This window comes from Ochotona princeps, chromosome 12 (genome assembly GCF_030435755.1).
Source record: "Ochotona princeps isolate mOchPri1 chromosome 12, mOchPri1.hap1, whole genome shotgun sequence".
Taxonomy (NCBI): domain Eukaryota; kingdom Metazoa; phylum Chordata; class Mammalia; order Lagomorpha; family Ochotonidae; genus Ochotona; species Ochotona princeps.
In genome coordinates, this window is record NC_080843.1 from 29,828,474 (window position 1) to 29,845,603 (window position 17,130).

A 17,130-nucleotide genomic window follows, 5' to 3' on the forward strand; every position below is an offset into this window, starting at 1 on the left:
GACAGGACAATGTATACCAACAAGACCAATAGTTAGTTAAGCTATGGTAGTGTCTGAAGTGTGCAATTGTGTGAAAAGAAAAATTAAAGAAAACTACTTAATTCATATATAGTAAGTTATTTAATGAAGCTGTAGTTCATTTACATCTTGAAATGTCTTAACATAACAACGTAACCTTTATAAGAACTTTAAATTCAATTTGATATTGTAGACTATTCATTTCTAATTAAGCAAAAATAATTCATTTTTATTACTAAAAATATAAAGCTGAATTAAATTGATGCTGTACTAGTTAGATGGTCAAATAGGTAGTCAGAGTCATCTCTCCCTTGGAATGAGAAAATAGGGAATCTCTTTAAAAGTTTACAAGATACTTGCTTCTGGCCTAGCGCCATAGCCTGGTAGCTAAATTCCTCACCTTGCATTCGCCAGGATTCCACATAGGTGCTGGTTCATATTCTGGTGGCTCCAATTCCAAGCCAGTTCTCTTACTGTGGTTTGGGAAAGTAGGAAAACAGGCCCAAAGCCTTGGGAGCCTGTACGCATGTGAGAGACCCAGAGGAAGCTCCTGGCTCCTGATTTCAGAAGGTCTCAACTCTGGCCACTGAGGCCACTTGGGGAGAAGATCAGTGGATGGAAGATCTTTCTGTAACTCCTTCTCTCTGCATGTCTTATTTTTTTCAATAAAAATAAAATTAATTGTAAAAATAAAAAAGAACTGTATTTTCTCTTGCTCTTCAGTGTTCCCCCATTAGGTTGTGAACATCTCTGTATTTTACTCTACTTACTTTGTCTAGAGCAATTTTGGTAACTGTATTCATCAATAGCCTGATGTCTACTGGTAGTTGAATGGAACATAATGTTAGGCAGATGTTGTAGATGCCTGAAATGTAGTCTAAATTTGTATTTAGGCTCCATCAAAGTAGAAGAGGTGAATCATTGTAGCATGTGTTATAACATTTGTCATACACGTTGTATCAGGGGGTCTCTCAAACATTTCTCTTTATCAGTTATCCAGGGGAGAGTCTTGTAACTAGATTAAATTTGTACTTAGAATGGTTGACTAACACCTTGACATTCACTCTGGGTGTACAGAAGTAAGGTTTAAACCAAAACTCATATATATATATATATATATATATATATATATATATATATATATATATTTGTTTCTGTTGCATTCGAAAATCAGGGAGCTACAGAGGGAAAGAAGGGGAGAGAGAGGCTGAGATACAGAGAAAGGAGAGAGAGAGAACATTGGAACTTTTTTTTTCCTTTTTTTTTATTATATTGTTGTTGACAATCTTTACATAGTTAATTGCGGTTAAAAAAAAAAAAGGTTCAGGGGATATAGGGAAGTGGGTAATACTATTATGTCCATATTGTTTCCATCATGTATCTGAGGTAAAGGGGGATATTGAGGGAGAAGCCCCACCCGGTTTCCCGCCCACCTGAAGTCCCGGATGTGGGGCATGCTCTTTTATTCACTAATTCACTCTCCTCAAGTCCTCAACAGCCACGGCTGTATCAGGCTGCAGCTGGGAGCCTACGACATCACTGGAGCTATAGAACAGTGTCTACAAGGAACGCACAGTAGCAGGAAACTTGAATCAGAAGCAAAGTTGGACTTGAACCCAGGTGCTCAGGTATGGGATGCAGCTCTTTGCAGGGCTTCTCTGCGGTGTTTAACCATCAACTAATGCCTTTCCTTGCACCATAGCAGGAAGTTTGATCAAAAGTCAAGTCAGCCAATATTCAATGGGATGTTTAGTAGAAATGTGGCAGAGGCTGACAAGTTCAGATGTGAAGAGATAGTGCAGTATGTCTCTCTGCAACCAGACTAAAAATGGGCTTCCAATGAAATAGCTGCAAATATCCTGACAGTAGGATGCTGAACTCTCCAACATTGTCCATGCCTACAATGTTGGGAAACATTTCAGTAACAGCATGATGGACTTTTGACTGTTCAGTAAGGACCAACCATTGTAATAGTAGAGGGGAAATCAATGGGGGATGGTCAGACTGTGGAAGTGGATGGGAAATCCACTTGTATCATAAAACAATAATAAATAATAATAATAATGTAAAAGTGCAGCCATGGCTCCATTGTAGGCACTTTGGAATATATGTGGATATCCAAAACAGTGGGTAAATTTTCTGTGCTACAATTCCCACTTTCGTATTAAATTATTTTTAACTGGTTTAGACTGATCTGATGTCTCTGGTAAGCTTTTAAAACATATTTTGATGTAATACATTATTTGCAAACTGAATGTACTTTTTTATATAAGTGTATTCATACGTATAATTCACTGGCAGTTTTATGTTTTTAGCAAGGAGCACTGTTATTTAGGGATTTGCAACAATACCTAAAGAAATCAATTTGATCAATGATCTAAATTTTAACATTTACACACTGTAATATCATTTGTAGGCTGTACATATTTGGTGTCTATGTAACAAAGAATGACGGTGAAGATAAGTTGGAACTTACTTTAAATGCTATTGAAAAGCAACAGGTATAAGAGGAAAAAGGTCAACAGTTCCTTTGATATTGTGACCTTTGTAATTGCATGTTTCTTTGCAGGGATTTTGATTGAAGAGTTACAATGGCCTGAGATGAGTCAAGACTATTACACATCAAATCTCTTTATCTTTCCACCAAGACTGGAGAGTTAAGAATCTTACAGATAAGGTACTAATTACTGGTGTTTGTGGGTTTGGTTTTTTGCTTGTTTGTTGGTTTTTCATTGGTGAAAATAGTTAACTGTAAATTACCAATTTTCTCAAATAGTGCTAGAAATTTCACTGTTATTTATTTTATCATCATTTAGATCAATATTGCCCAAGATATATTATCAAAAACATATACAGGTTTTAAGCAGTTGGTAGGCGATTGGTCCGCAAATGAACACTTTTAAAATAAACAGGAGACTGTAAGTACCACAGTAGGTGAAGAAATTGAGTGTATTAGCTTTTTTGTCTTCTTTTTGTTTTTGTTTTTGTTTTGTTTTTAGAAATTTATTTATTTTGTTAATTGTTTTTTGGCAATCTTTACATAGTTAATTAGGGTAAAAAGGTTCAAGGGCTATAGGAAAGTGGGTAAGACTATTATTCTCATATTGTTTCCTTCCTGTTTAACGGGGGTTATGTAGGGAGAAGGCCCACCCAATTTCCCACCCTCCCCAGGTCCCGGATGTAGGGCATGCTCCAAGGTTCTTGCTCAAGTGGTTTTGATAGTTCAACAGTTATGAATCGCTGCCAATCTTGCCAGTCCAAACACGACGAGATCTTTGAAGAATCCACTGATTGACATAGTCCATCACAGAGTCTCCATTTGTCCTGTATTTCGCTGCCAACATGTAGCTGAGATGGTTGATTGACCTGTTCTGTCCTCTGTCTTTTCTTGGTTAGGGTTCTGAGTCCAGCATTTCAATTGGGGAGATCTCCAAAGAAACTTTGTCTGAGGTGATCTCAGACCAGCTTCTTGTATGTACTAGCAAGCACAGGGCCTGGCACAGTCCATCGCCCTGATCAGCTGGTGGTTGCAATTGCTGGGTTGGTTCTGTTTTCGGTCCCGAGTTGCACTGGAACCAATGGGTGTTGCAGTCCAGCCTGGTTCTGCCTAGCACATACTCGGCTCTCACATAAACCAGTGGGAGCTGCAGCCTAGTTGGAGCGACCCACAATAACCCCCACCAGGCTCGCCCCCTACCCTGGTTTGCCAGTATATGTAGCAGTAGTCCAGTCTGTCCCACACCCCATTCGGCTCTCCTACATGTCAATGAGTATTAAAGCTTTGTTCCATCTAACCAGCTCCACTATGCAGCCCACACAGATGCTGTTGGGTATATGTCTAGCCACCCCAGCTCCTGTCCTAGTTTTAGTGCCCTCCCATGGAAGTGGTAACCCAAGAGGGAGGAGCCTACTATTTCCCTCCCAGGCCTCTCCCACTCCTGGATTATGCCCTCTCCAGGTAGTTTTTGTGGTTTGACTTGACAGAATTAGACCCCAGTGCCAGCTTCTACCAGCTGATGCTGTGGCTAAGCCCAAACAACCCTCACCCACTCTGATTTTGTTTACACCAGTAGGAATAATCAGCACAGCCTGGCTTTTCCCTGTTCTGGTCTGCCTGAGGAGCACAGGTGTGGTAGCCCTGCCCAGTCTGGTCTGCCCCCATCCCAGCTCATGCTCTCCAGTGGGAGTAGCTGTCCAGCAAGGGAATGCCCCCCTTATTCCCCTGCTGGCTTCATCCCTCCCTTCCTGGTTCTCATGCGTGCTGGTTGGGCGCTGCGATCACATCCTGCACAGGCAACCTCACCTTGGCATTCCGTATTGTGCACTAGTTTTTGTTGCGACCAGACCCGGCTCGACCCACAACTGTTCTGGTGCTTGGATTTGCCAGTGGATGATGAGAACTGATTCAGCCTGGTCTGCCCCCGACCCATGCCAACTGTATCCCAGTGGGTAACTTTCCATGGCCTTATCTGGGCTGTTTCCTATCATGTTTCTTGTGCTTACCTGCCGGGTCTGTGTCCTGCTAGAGGAGTTGCCCAGGCTCCCCCATCAGAACCTCTCCCAATGCCAGATTTTGCCCATACCAATGGGTCCATGAGCCAGCCCTACTCAGTTTACCTCCTGTCCTAGCAGGAACAGTGGCTTTTCCTGACTTGCCTTCAACCCAAACTGATCCTTGTTATTGGATGTTTCAGCCCAGTCATGGCTTGTCCATACTCACATATGGCTCACACATGGCTCAGTAGGGGGTTGAGACCTTGCCTAGTCCATCCCACATCTACCTTGGTCCTCCAGGACACCAGAGGGTTTTGGAGTCTGACCCAGCTCTGTGCATCCAATCCCAGTCCACACTTGTGCCAAGGGAGACTACAACCATTTCCTGATCAGAACGCAGCCCCCATTCCAGCCCACGTGCCTCTTGGTGGGAACCTCAACCCAGCTAGGGTTGTCCCCTTAGCTCCCCAACTGGGCCTGTTCCCAGCTGTAGATCATGTGCCTGCCGGTGGTTGTTCTGACTCAGCTTGGCTCAGCCCCTCACTTGTCCTGACCTCCGCCTTAGACACTGTGGCTTAGCGTCCCTGACTCCCGCAGACGAGTAGGTGCAAGAGCCTAGCTCAACATGACCTGTGCTGTATCCTGGTCTCTAGTTTCGCTTGTGGGCTAAGGTCTGCTCAGTCCTGCCTGGTCTACCTTGTTCCATTACCAATTGACACATTGGCCAGCCATTGGAGCTACTACGCCCAGCTTGTCCGACCCCCAGGTCTGGACCACATGTTCACCAGTGGAAGCTATGACTCACCAAGGGAGTTTCCCAAGTTCCTCCACTTAATTCACTCCCAGACCCATTTCTCATACATGCCATTGGGTTCAGGCCAGGTTCCAGCGAAGTCTGGCCTTCCATTTGGCCTTGTATGAGCTGGTGAACGTTGCAGCCCGGCCCACCCCACACCCTATTCAGGATGCACATTTGGGTGCTTCTGCCTTGACCAGTCCAGACTGTTGTGGGTTCCTTTACCTGTGATTGATGGCAGGCTCCTTGCTCACATTTAGCTTAGTCCATCACCACCCCAACCCTCGAGCTAACCAGTGGGGCTAGAATTTCCACAGGGTTTGGCCCACACATCCCTCACAGAATCTACCCCAAATATGGTTCTCCAGTGCCAGTTAATGTAATGGCGCTGCTTCATGTGACCCTTCTCCTGATCCATCATCATTTCAGGTAACAGGATATGATTCTGCTGGACAAGCCCCGAGCCATAGATTTGCATGGACTGGTATTTGGTGGTCAGCACTGTTCAGTGATTACAGGTTTTTCAAAGAAAGAGTTACTGTCATTGGGAATCTTTACGATTGATTCACATCCTAGAAGCTCAGTGAGTTCAACCTGGAGCTACCTAAGCAGCGATTCAGAGTCAAAACCCCAGAGCTACCCAGCCAGGCATCCAGCAGGTGGAGCCTGGCACCAAATGGCGCACTGGCTGCCCGGTGACAGCTCACCACGTGCACATGGTGGCTGGTGTCTGGGATCCAGGCATGAAATGCCCCGTACTGAGACCCACCAACAGCCGGGAGGCTGCTGGAAGTTTAAACTCCCAGGTCCAAGGTCACACCCCTGCCCAATCCCCTTCACCGCCCAATGAGGGCAGTGGGTGGGCCCTGGACCTGCCCAGTCTCGGCGACCTCCCCCCTCGGTGTACTCACCCCGAAGGGAGCACACCCTGGAGCCCAGGCAGGCCTGCTGACAGCTCACCACGTGCATGTGGTGGCTGGCGTGTGGGATGCAGGCATGAGACGTTCAGTCCTGAGACCCACCAGCAGCCGGGAGGCTCAGTGTATTAGCTTTTTGAAAGGGTTTGTTTTTCCTTCACTTTTCAGTATCCCTTGAAAATTCTCATAAAATTACCAATATTGCCCACCTATTTAATATCCTTCTATGATAATCAAAAAAGAGAAAACTCAAAAATCTTCTACACTTATCTGATTATGTCTGTGTCTTTTGCCCTATTCAGCCACTTCTCACAAACACCCTGGAGGCTTCGCTTAGCAAGCTGATCTATTGCTCTCTCTGTGCATTTTATGTGGTGCTCTTTTTGCTAAAAAGGACATATTCATTTACAGGATGAACAGATAGACCTTATAAGAAGCATGGGCTTGGGCCCTGCGGCTTGGCCTAGCAGCTAAAGTCCTCGCCCTGAAAGCCCCGGGATCCCATATGGACGCTGGTTCTGGTCCCGGCAACTCCACTTCCCATCCAGCTCCCTGCTTGTGGCCTGGGAAAGCAGTCGAGGATGGCCCAATGCATTGGGACACTGCACCCACGTGGGAGACCTGGAAGAGGTTCCTGGTTCCTGGCATTGGATCGGCGCGCACCGGCCCGTTGGGGCTCACTTGGGGAGTGAATCATCGGATGGAAGATCTTCCTCTCTGTCTCTCCTCCTCTCTGTATATCTGACTTTGTAATAAAAATAAAATCTTAAAAAAAAAAAAAAGAAGAAGCATGGGCTTATAGGTCAGCACCTCTCTAAATTCTTGGAAACTCAGGTAGCGTTGGGGACTTTCTTTCTTGTGATCCACATGTCTCTAATGCATGACTGTAACTGTGCTTATATACTCATCTTTTCCACCAGTTTGTGAAGTTATGATTTTTTTTAAGATTTATTTTTATTGGACAGTCAGACATACAGAGAGGAAGAAAGACAGAGAAGAAGCTCTTTCGTCCATTGATTCACTCCCCAAGTGACCACAACGCTGAAACTGAGCAAGGAGCATGGAGCCCGGAGCCTCTTCCAGGGCTCCCAAGTGGGTGCAGGGTCTGAAAGCTTTGGGCTGTCCTCAGCTGCCTTCCCAAGCTCACAGGCAGGGAGCTGAATGGGAAGCAGGACTGCCAGAATTAGAACTGGCGCCCATATGGTTGCAGCCACTAGGCTACCATGCCTGGCCCTAGTTCTGATGCTTCATAACACTATCATTCTCTAGTGTTTGGACGGAACAGATTCTGTACAGCATATCAATTAAGAAAAGAGGAATGAAATGCAAGGATATTACCAAGATGTCAAACAAGTTTAAAACAGAAATGGATTATAGCTTCTAAGAATAAAATTTGATCTAGTTATATTAGTTTTAAGAACAACTGCTATAAGTTTCAGTGAAAAAGCACCTTTCCTTTCTCAAGTTGGAAGAGCAGCATTGAAATAATATTGTTACATTTAGTGCATCATAGTGATTACAGCAAACATTGTTTTACCATCTCTTTCATATATTTTCATGTTTTTGTCTCTTCAGTTCCATGCATTCTCAGAATTGGAGAGCATTGGTGAGATGTTATTTTCCTTTATATTTATAATAGCTACAATGTATAATTTCTTGGTTTATTTATTACTTATATATGGACCTCTATTACATTTTAATCAATGTTGTATATGGCTAGGGATAACAGTTCTTACAAAGTTAGAAATAAATATTCCATTTGTTAGCTTTAACTTGGTACATAGGTACTCGAGCAAACATGACCTTTTTATATCCTAAGTTCTTTAAAGCCACTACTGTGATTCAGTTTTGCATACTGCACCTGCTGAGTTTCTAATGCAAACTCCCACAGCATGTGGTCTCTGCTACTGGAAACAGGAATCCTTTCTCATCGTGATTTCATATCTTCAACACTGATGATAATGATTCTTTGTCCGCTCAAAGCTGTCAACATTGTTCCCTAAGGAATGCATTCTTTGCTGAAAAAAAAAAATACCCATAGCTAGTCACATGGAATTAAAATCTGACTAGTGTTTTCAAATAAAAAAGATAAAAGGAAAACAAATGTCCTTTTTTTGCTCTCTGAGAAGAAGGAAGAAATGAGCTGTATAGTTTTGGCTCTGTCCTGTCACTTTAACAATGAAATCCAATATCTTTTAATGAACTGTTCAGCATCCCTTTTATTTTTTCCATTTTACTATAGCAATATTCTATATATAAGCCCATGATAGTTATTCTTCTGTTTAATCCTCCTTAACTCATTTCATTTTCATAAAAAGTGATATACTAGGCAAACACTCAACTGCCTGATTACCCAAACACCTCTGCTAATTTGCCAAGGTTAGCAGAAATGATGCATACAGTGTATTGTTGGCTATGCATGGGTGAAGGGTGCAGAAACAGTGCAAGGCCATATATTTCACACTCCATAAACAAAATGGTGAGACACACTAGAAAGGTGCAATACTGACCTCATTTAAATTCGGGCAGCGTCAGTGGATTTGATCTCTTTTAGGTTCAGTCACTGTCTCTTCAAGGAATAATCAAACATTAACCCCAAAGCTAGTTGATCAAAATAGCCATGTGTATTAATATGGAAAAAGACAACACTTCTGATACAGTGAAAAATCTCTCCGTGTAGTTGAGCAGAAAAATTATAATTGGAGTTGTTTTCAAGCTTTACTTCTTCTTAGAATGTATTTGTCCATTCATACAAAAAGGCGCTGTGCATCTATGAAGTGCTTGGTTTAGTTCTAGGTACGCTGAAGCTCAGGTTCTGAAGCACTGGAGTTCAGTTTAGTGGCAAGCTCCACAGACATTGGCAAGTTAAGCAAATAGAATATTGTTAGAACTTAGGTCAGTAAGGATTACTCAAGTCCTCAGAGCCACTCCCACATTTCAGTGGTTTATAGTGACGAAGGTCATTCTCTCACTGGGGCTATTTTCATTTTTACGTTTGTCTATATCATCTTCACTATGAAACAAAGCTAAAGAAAATATTATTCTCTTTAACTTTCTGTCTGGAAGAGATGCAGGCCAATTCTAGTCATATTTAACTGCCCAGACCAATGACATAGCCAAGAGTGACATCAGTCTGGTGATAAGTGTGTTTTTCCCTTTGCAAAGGACAAGAAAAATCTAGGATTAATTATATGTAACTCTTTGACTATCACAAGAAATAAGTGTTTTATGGAAGGCCTAGTAAAAATTGGTGTTAATTCTGAAGGAATCTGAGGTATTACAGGCTTCCAGACAATTCAAGAACAAAAATTAAGCTATCAAATAGCACTTTCTAAACACTAGTAAAGATTAGAAAAATTTGTACAGAAATTCAGAATAATTTTGGAGATTTAAAAGAGAAAGAAGAGAGGCCAACATGAAGGTGTAACAAGCTAATCTGCCGACAGCACCTGGATTCCATATGACATTGGTTCTAGTCCTTGCTCTGCCACTTCTAATCCTGTCCGTCGCTAACAGCCTAGGAAAGTAGCAAATGGTGGCACAAGGGCTTGGGCCCCTGCATCCAAGCGGGAGATTTGGAAGAACCTCCTGGCTCCCAGCTTCAGACTGGCCTAATTTTGGCTGCTGATGTCATTTGCAGAGTGAAGCACTTAAGGGCAGATACCTCTCTTGCTCTCTTGTTCTTTCTTTCTCTCTTTCTGCATGTAACTCTGACTTTGAAGTAAAATAAATAAATCTGTAGAACGAGAAGGAGAAATTTTCAGCGGAGACTGAAAAGATCAGGACCTAAAATACAATGTTTTGCAGAAGACAGCTGGTGATTTAGATCAGATTACTGTCTTTTAAAGAGTGTAATCATTTATTTGAAAGGCAGAGTTGCAGGGAGAAAGAGGTCTAAGGACCTGCCATCCACTGGTTAACTGCTCAGTTGGCCGCAATGGTTAGGAATGGGCCAGGCTGAAGTCAGAAACCATGGCCATGTTTAGGGATGGATTCCAAATTCAGTTCTGACTGAGGAAATATGCTTTGTAAGATATGAGTTTATTCAGAAATTTTAGCAATCACTTACGTGGCCCACCAAGATAACATTTAAAGCCCCCTTAAAAGAATATGTGTTTTAGGACCAGTACTGTGATGTAGAGGGGTAAGCTAGAGTCTGTGACACAGGCATCCTATAAGGGCACTAGAATCCGGTCTTTCTTCAATGGGAAGCCTGGGAGGCCTGTTTCACAATGTAACACAAGTCTCTGAGGCTTTGCTGACCTCAACATGCAGGCTCTTGTTATTTGAGTAGTGAACCAGTGGATGAAAGAGCTCTTTCTTTCAATAAATTAATAAAAAAACTAATTTCCGATTTTTCCTTTTAAATTTGTCAATTTTTGTCGCAAATTTTTGGGTTCTGTGGATAGGTACATATCTTCTCTTGGATTTATACTTTAATCATTAGAAAATTTCATTCAGCTTCTTCAGCAGTATTGTATCCTGGCTTCAGCCTCTTGAGTCTCATTTTATACCAACTCAGCTCCTGCTTTTAGGTAATTGTTATTTGCTAGACATTTACACATTTGTGACTTTTTCCATCTTTTTTACTTTTGCTTCAAATTTAAATTTGTGCTTTTTTTTCTAATTGGAAGATTTTGCATCTAATTGGAAAATTTTGCAACTAATTGGAAGCATCTCATACAACTGATGATTTTTTTTCTGTTTTTCTGGTTTTTTGTTTGTTTGTTTTGTTTTTTCTTAAAATACTGTCTGACAGGCTGGCTCAAGCTAATCCTCTGCTTCTAGTGCTAGCATCCCATATGGGTCCTACTTTGTGTCTTCACTGTTCTACTTCCAATCCAGCCCTCTGCCTATGGCCTAGGAAAGCAGTGGAAGATGGTCCAAAGCCTTGGGACCCCGCACCACATGGGAAACACAGAAGAAGCTCCTGGTTCTTGCTTTGGGTCAGCTCATCTCTGGCCATTGTGGCCATCATTGTGAACCAGCTGAAGGAAGATCTCTTTCTTTATCTCTCTCTCTCCCTCCTCTGTCAAATCTACCTTTCAAAATAAAAAAAAAAAATAAAAACTACCCTCTGACAATTTCTGCCTTTTTAATCAACTTACGCTGTTGAATTTGTATCTACCATTTCAGTAGTTGGTTCATTTGGTATTATTGTTTCTGTGATTTTACTATTGTGTTGTGTTGAATAAATATTTGTAAGAATTACTAATATTTTCATGTTTTAAGCTATTAATTTTATTCTGGTGAATTGCAATTTTGGCTGCATTATAGTTTCATTTATCTCTTTGGAATGTCATTGAGATTTTAGATATTACTAAGTAATTCAGGATGAATGTCATTAGGATCTGTTGAAGAGTTTCAATCAAAGGATAGATAGGTCCAGATTTTCACACTTTCAGGTGACGGTCACACATTCAGCTGACATTCCTAGCAGTTCATATTTTTGAAGTTTCTGGCACTCCCATTTTTACCTCTCCAAGTGAAGTTCTGCTGGAAAAAAATAAAAAAGCAAGATTTCACTCAAACTGCCACTGTTTGCATCAGGTCATGTTTTATAGTTAGTGCCATCTGAGATGGTGGTCTTTAACTGCTCAGGCTTGACAACATGCATCAGGCTGAGCATTATCGTAGGCTGAGGCACCGTCAACAGGTTTCTGCTCATCACAGGAGCCAGTGTCCAAGCAAATCTGAACCGTTACTGGGGCTCTGTAAGCCTCAGCTTGTCTCTGGCTTTGCCCCTCTTCTCCTGCCAACTTTTTTACAGCATGGAAACTGACAGAAGTACTTGTTACTTTGGCGATGGGGTGTTTTTTAGCCTTAGTGGTAATTCGTCTTTAAGAAAAATGATTCTTTTCCAGAAGGAACATTATTTTTCACATATAAATATTAGTAATTACATTTCAAGGAAAGAGCACTTTGTTGAATGGCAATGAATTATGCAAAAGATATTAATTTCAGTCTCAGTGGTACACACAGGATTCTAAGAGAATATCTATTCCCTGTTTATAAGTTTTTCTGTCAGATACTTCTTTGTTCTTTTCACAAAGAAGCTTGGCAGAAACTGAGTGAAGGGATCTTGTAGGAATAGAAATTATAGGTCAGAAGCAGTGACAACTATGACAAGGATGTAAAGTATACATCCATCAAGTGGATCAACTCAGGACAATTAGAGATCCAAAATTCAGATTGCAGTACTGTTGATACCAAAGTCTATTAAGAAAAAAAAAGTCAGAAAGGGCATAAAAAAGCCAGGTTTTGGACAGTTTCCCGTGAATGTATAATTCTTGCTAATTTTCCTAGCCTCAAATATGCTCAAACAGCTCCTCCTTTAGGTGTTCGGATTCTCAGCCACTACCTACCTTAGTATTCTGATTTGATTTATAAGAGTCAATTTAGACGGATTTATCTTGTCATGAAAATTTCCTATTCAGAAATTACAATCTTAGTCTGAATAGGACAACATCAGGGAGTGATTCTGTTTGATGTAGGAAGTGTTTCCTTCCACAGTCCTGTTTCTCAGAGAATTCTTAGCTTCCTGTGGCACATCTATGTAGCTGAAAACCTTAGCTACGTTATTTTGGTTCTTATTGTGGATACTACATAGATTTCTTAGAAGTTTCAAAACAAATCATTGGTCTTCACTGTTATTCTACTAAATGCTGAGGATATGTAGGATGAAGATTTAAAAATACAGGAGCATAGACTAGGATATTTAGTCATTCTGAAGAGCAAGCATGTCTCGCATTCCTATGGGTTTTTCCTAAGACAGAAAACTTCAAACTTCTCTTCCTATGCCTTATATGATTTTCTAGATGTGCCAGTGTGAAGCTTGTAACTTTATAAGCACAATGAATGAACACATAGGGTAATTGAAGTTTTTAATTTGAAAAATAACATTATATCACATAATTTATGGGGAATGTGCAATATATTTTATTGACTACATGTAAAACTTGGAAATAAGATTTATATGAATTTGCCATTTTTAGCATGATGAATTGATTGTCACATTGAGGATTATGGAATTAGTTGGGAGAACAGATGATTAACCACCACAGCATTTTGGCTAGCGAAGTTTTACCTTCTGATTTTTGAATGTTAATAAATCATATTTCAGCATATGGGATTATTTTGGCAATAGAACCTCTTATCAATTTAATCATTTTAAGCCAGAGCAATGTGAAGGTTGCAACTGCTGCAGACATGAAAACCAGTTACTAAAAACAATTGAGTATTATGCTTATAGTCACATTAATTACAGCTGAAACAAACCTTGAAGCGCTAAGAAAACATAGCACAACTTATCTACTATTTACTTGGGGAAAAAAGGAATCAATATGGCCATTAATTGCACAAATAGCAATAAATACTTTGGCTGCTTTCCAGGAAGTGTACCAACTGAGAGAATTTTTCGTACTGCTGGTTTCATTACATAGATGATAGTCACAGTAAAGCGTGTAGTGGACTGCTGTTCAATAAACTAAATTTAATGTTACTCAATTATGATCATCATGTTTAGATATAATACTAATAGGAATGTCAACTGCTATTACATTTTCAGATTTATGTAAAATAATTCAAATGCTATTTGCTATCCCTCAGACACAAGACTCATCCGGTTGTTTATGCAGTTGGTCGATATTGATTGTGCACAGCAAGTAGCATACTGGAAGCCCAATGGCAAGTATACATAACATCCCCTGTGCCAGCAGCTTGGGTTCTGTGCCAAGCACCAGGGGCATCATGCCAAGTCATCAAGCAGATAGCACACCTCTGCAAAGCTGGCTTGTGTGTTTTTTTTTTACAATATTTCTTTGAATTGCTCACATGTGCCATGAATAATTCTTGCCAACATTACCCAGCATGAAACAGAAATGATGGCAGGGAAATGTCTTTCTTAGAGAATTCTTTTTAGAGCTAAATGAATCCAGTGAAGATATCACTCTAACATCATTATATGTTGTTATGTATGGCTGGAGCTGTGTCATTTAGCAAAGTATTACTCAGTGGATTGAGCAGCTGGTATATATGATTTTGTATACCACCTGCAAAAAATATGCCAAACCATATAATCAACCACCTGGCTGAGAAAGTAGGGTTGCTAAACACTATTTAGTTGTTGCACCCACATTTTCAGGAAGTTTGAGAATATAAACAGACTTAGGTTGAATGAACATGTGTACAAGATAAGGCTTTTTTAAAGCTTTTCTGTTCAATAAAGCATATAGTGCCTGCTGTTCAGAGTACTGTTGAACAGATTTGCTTTATTTCTAATGAAGGTGTTTGGGCATTTTCCTGGCACAAATGGAACAAAATTATGTACTTAAAACAACATTTCAAAACAACAACACAACAAACCACCACTTCAATTGCACTGCAACAGATTGGAAAAAAGGAAAATAGATATAAACTGAAACTCGATAATGAATTAGTGTCATTACTACGGATGAATCATTCATTTAGGACAATCTCGTTTAGTTTTAAATAACCAGTGTGTCTAGCAACTTCCACTGAATTCCTTACTGCCTTAAACATGTGTTTATTATAATAGTCTTCACACCATTACTCTTGAGGAAAATAATTTACAGGTGGCCTCTTTACTTATTTGGGTATAAGTGAATATGAGAGTAATTTGATTGTAAACTAATCTTTATATCTCCAGATTTCCAGTGTCAGCAATGTCAATCTCATTATTTCACCTTTTCACTGGCTCAGCACTAGCTTGCTTTCGAAGGCGAAGCACCTTTTAAAATTCGAGTCTCTCATTGTTTGACAGATTACTGGAGGAAGACCTCATAACTAGATGAGGGTATTCAATGTGAAACAAAAGGAGTTGCTGCTTACAGCAAGGTCTCTGGTTATCATTAAATCTGTAGCTATGAGTTTCAGCTCATTATATCCTCCTTTTTTTCTTTTTAATACAGTAAGACTGATTTGGGACTTACTTTATCACAATTCTTTAAGAAAAATGTAAGAATTTTGAGAACTCAGAAGTTTGGCTGTGAGTTACCAGATTTCTATTTAGTTACTTCTTTGTTTGGGATGATTTGGTTATCTCCCATTTATTTTTCCATCTTTCACCTGAATAATGGCTTCTCACATGGGAGCTTTCAAAATTGTTTTCATTTTGTAAGAACATATGAAGGTAATTTTGCCAGTTATTTCAAATGTGACGATTTTTTTTTTCCTCTAGCAGGACGAAAACAAAAGATAAAAAGAGGGTCATTGAATCCTTAGTAGAAAATATCCTTGATATATTAAACACAAAACCAGGGTGTGTCTAACATGAATTTTATTTTATTCAAAGTGAGTCCAAAATGAAAATAATATAAAGAAATATTCTTTGTAAGGATATGATGAGAACACTTTAAATTATTCCTATGGAACTTTAGAAAAATAGGTACTCATTTTTGATCTCTCCCAAAGTGGGGAATCTTTGTGTATGTGTGTGTGTGTGAGTATGTGTGTAAAGAGCCAGTTCTTTATCTGGACATACAAAAAGATTGCCTTAATGTTTAGCTGTCTCCAGATTTGTTGAATTTCAATCCTTCCTGTGGTTGTCTTGATGGGGCCAGTACAATTGATTTTATGGGTGCTATGTTGCCCACTGGTCACCTTAACCATGAATCTTACATAAGCTCCTATCCTCTCCGTTGTCTTGTGTTTTATGCATATTGTTAATTTGTACTTTCCAACTTTTTACTGTGCTTGGATTGGTAACGACATGTGCTGATGAGATGCTTGTTAGGCAGTATTCTTCCAGGATCCATTAAGAAGGCCTGATTTTGCTAGTGAGTTTTAGCAGGAATAGAGATGTGAAAAATTAAGCAAATCATTTCAAATGTTTTTATCAATATCTGTCTTCATCTTCTATCAATTATTGCTCTAGTTAGCACACGTGTTACCAGAAGATTCAATTTAAGGTATATACAGTAATTTCCCAGCTATGATATCTGGCTGTGGTTTTCTTTAGGAAAATCCTAAGCAGTTTTCTTCTTCATATCAATTCTTTATTTAAGAATTTATTTTTTGACTTTTTAAAATTTTTATTATTTATTTAAGGGGAACAAATTTCATGTATTTTACAATATATATGCAGGAGCATAGCGATTCTCTCCAACCTCCCTCTTTATTTATTATTATTATTATTATTATTATTATTATTATTATTATTATTACTATTACTAACTGCTCTGCAAGGACATACTTTCAGTTCACTTCACAATAACAGGCTTAATCCCCCATTAGGTGAAGAACACAACAAACATCAAGTAGGAGAGAAAAAACTGTTCAAGTATACAGGCAAAGCCTATAAACAATAACGAAATGTCAAAATGTCAATTTGCTCCTATAGATTACATGTTTTGCTTTATGCACATTAGTTACCACAGTTCAAGAAAAATATATGATACCCATCTTTTTGCAACTGGCTCATTTCACTCAACATTGTGATTTCCACTTTTATTCATTTTATTGCAGAGGACAACATTTCTTTCTTTTGTAAAACTCTTTTCATAGAGTGTATATATGTGTATATATATATATATTACAATATATATATATATTACCACATTTTTTTTATCCAGGAATGTAAAACTTAAACCTTACTGCATTATTTCTGCTTTGTATTTTTCAATCTGTAAAAGTCATTTTTCCTTGCAGAGTAGTGGTAGGGGACATCTATATGGGCTGCCAAAGAGAAGAACCTTGCATGATATTTTAAGCAACTTGTTTCTAATTTACACATTATGGTCACTGCAATTGTATTTGGTAATAAGCTTAGCATCTCTATTGAAATGGACCCGCAGTCAATCCAGGTTCCCATCAATAGAGTGATAAGTCACAATTACATTCTTTCATTTTCAGCAATAGCTATGCTTTAGTATAAATAACTCAAAT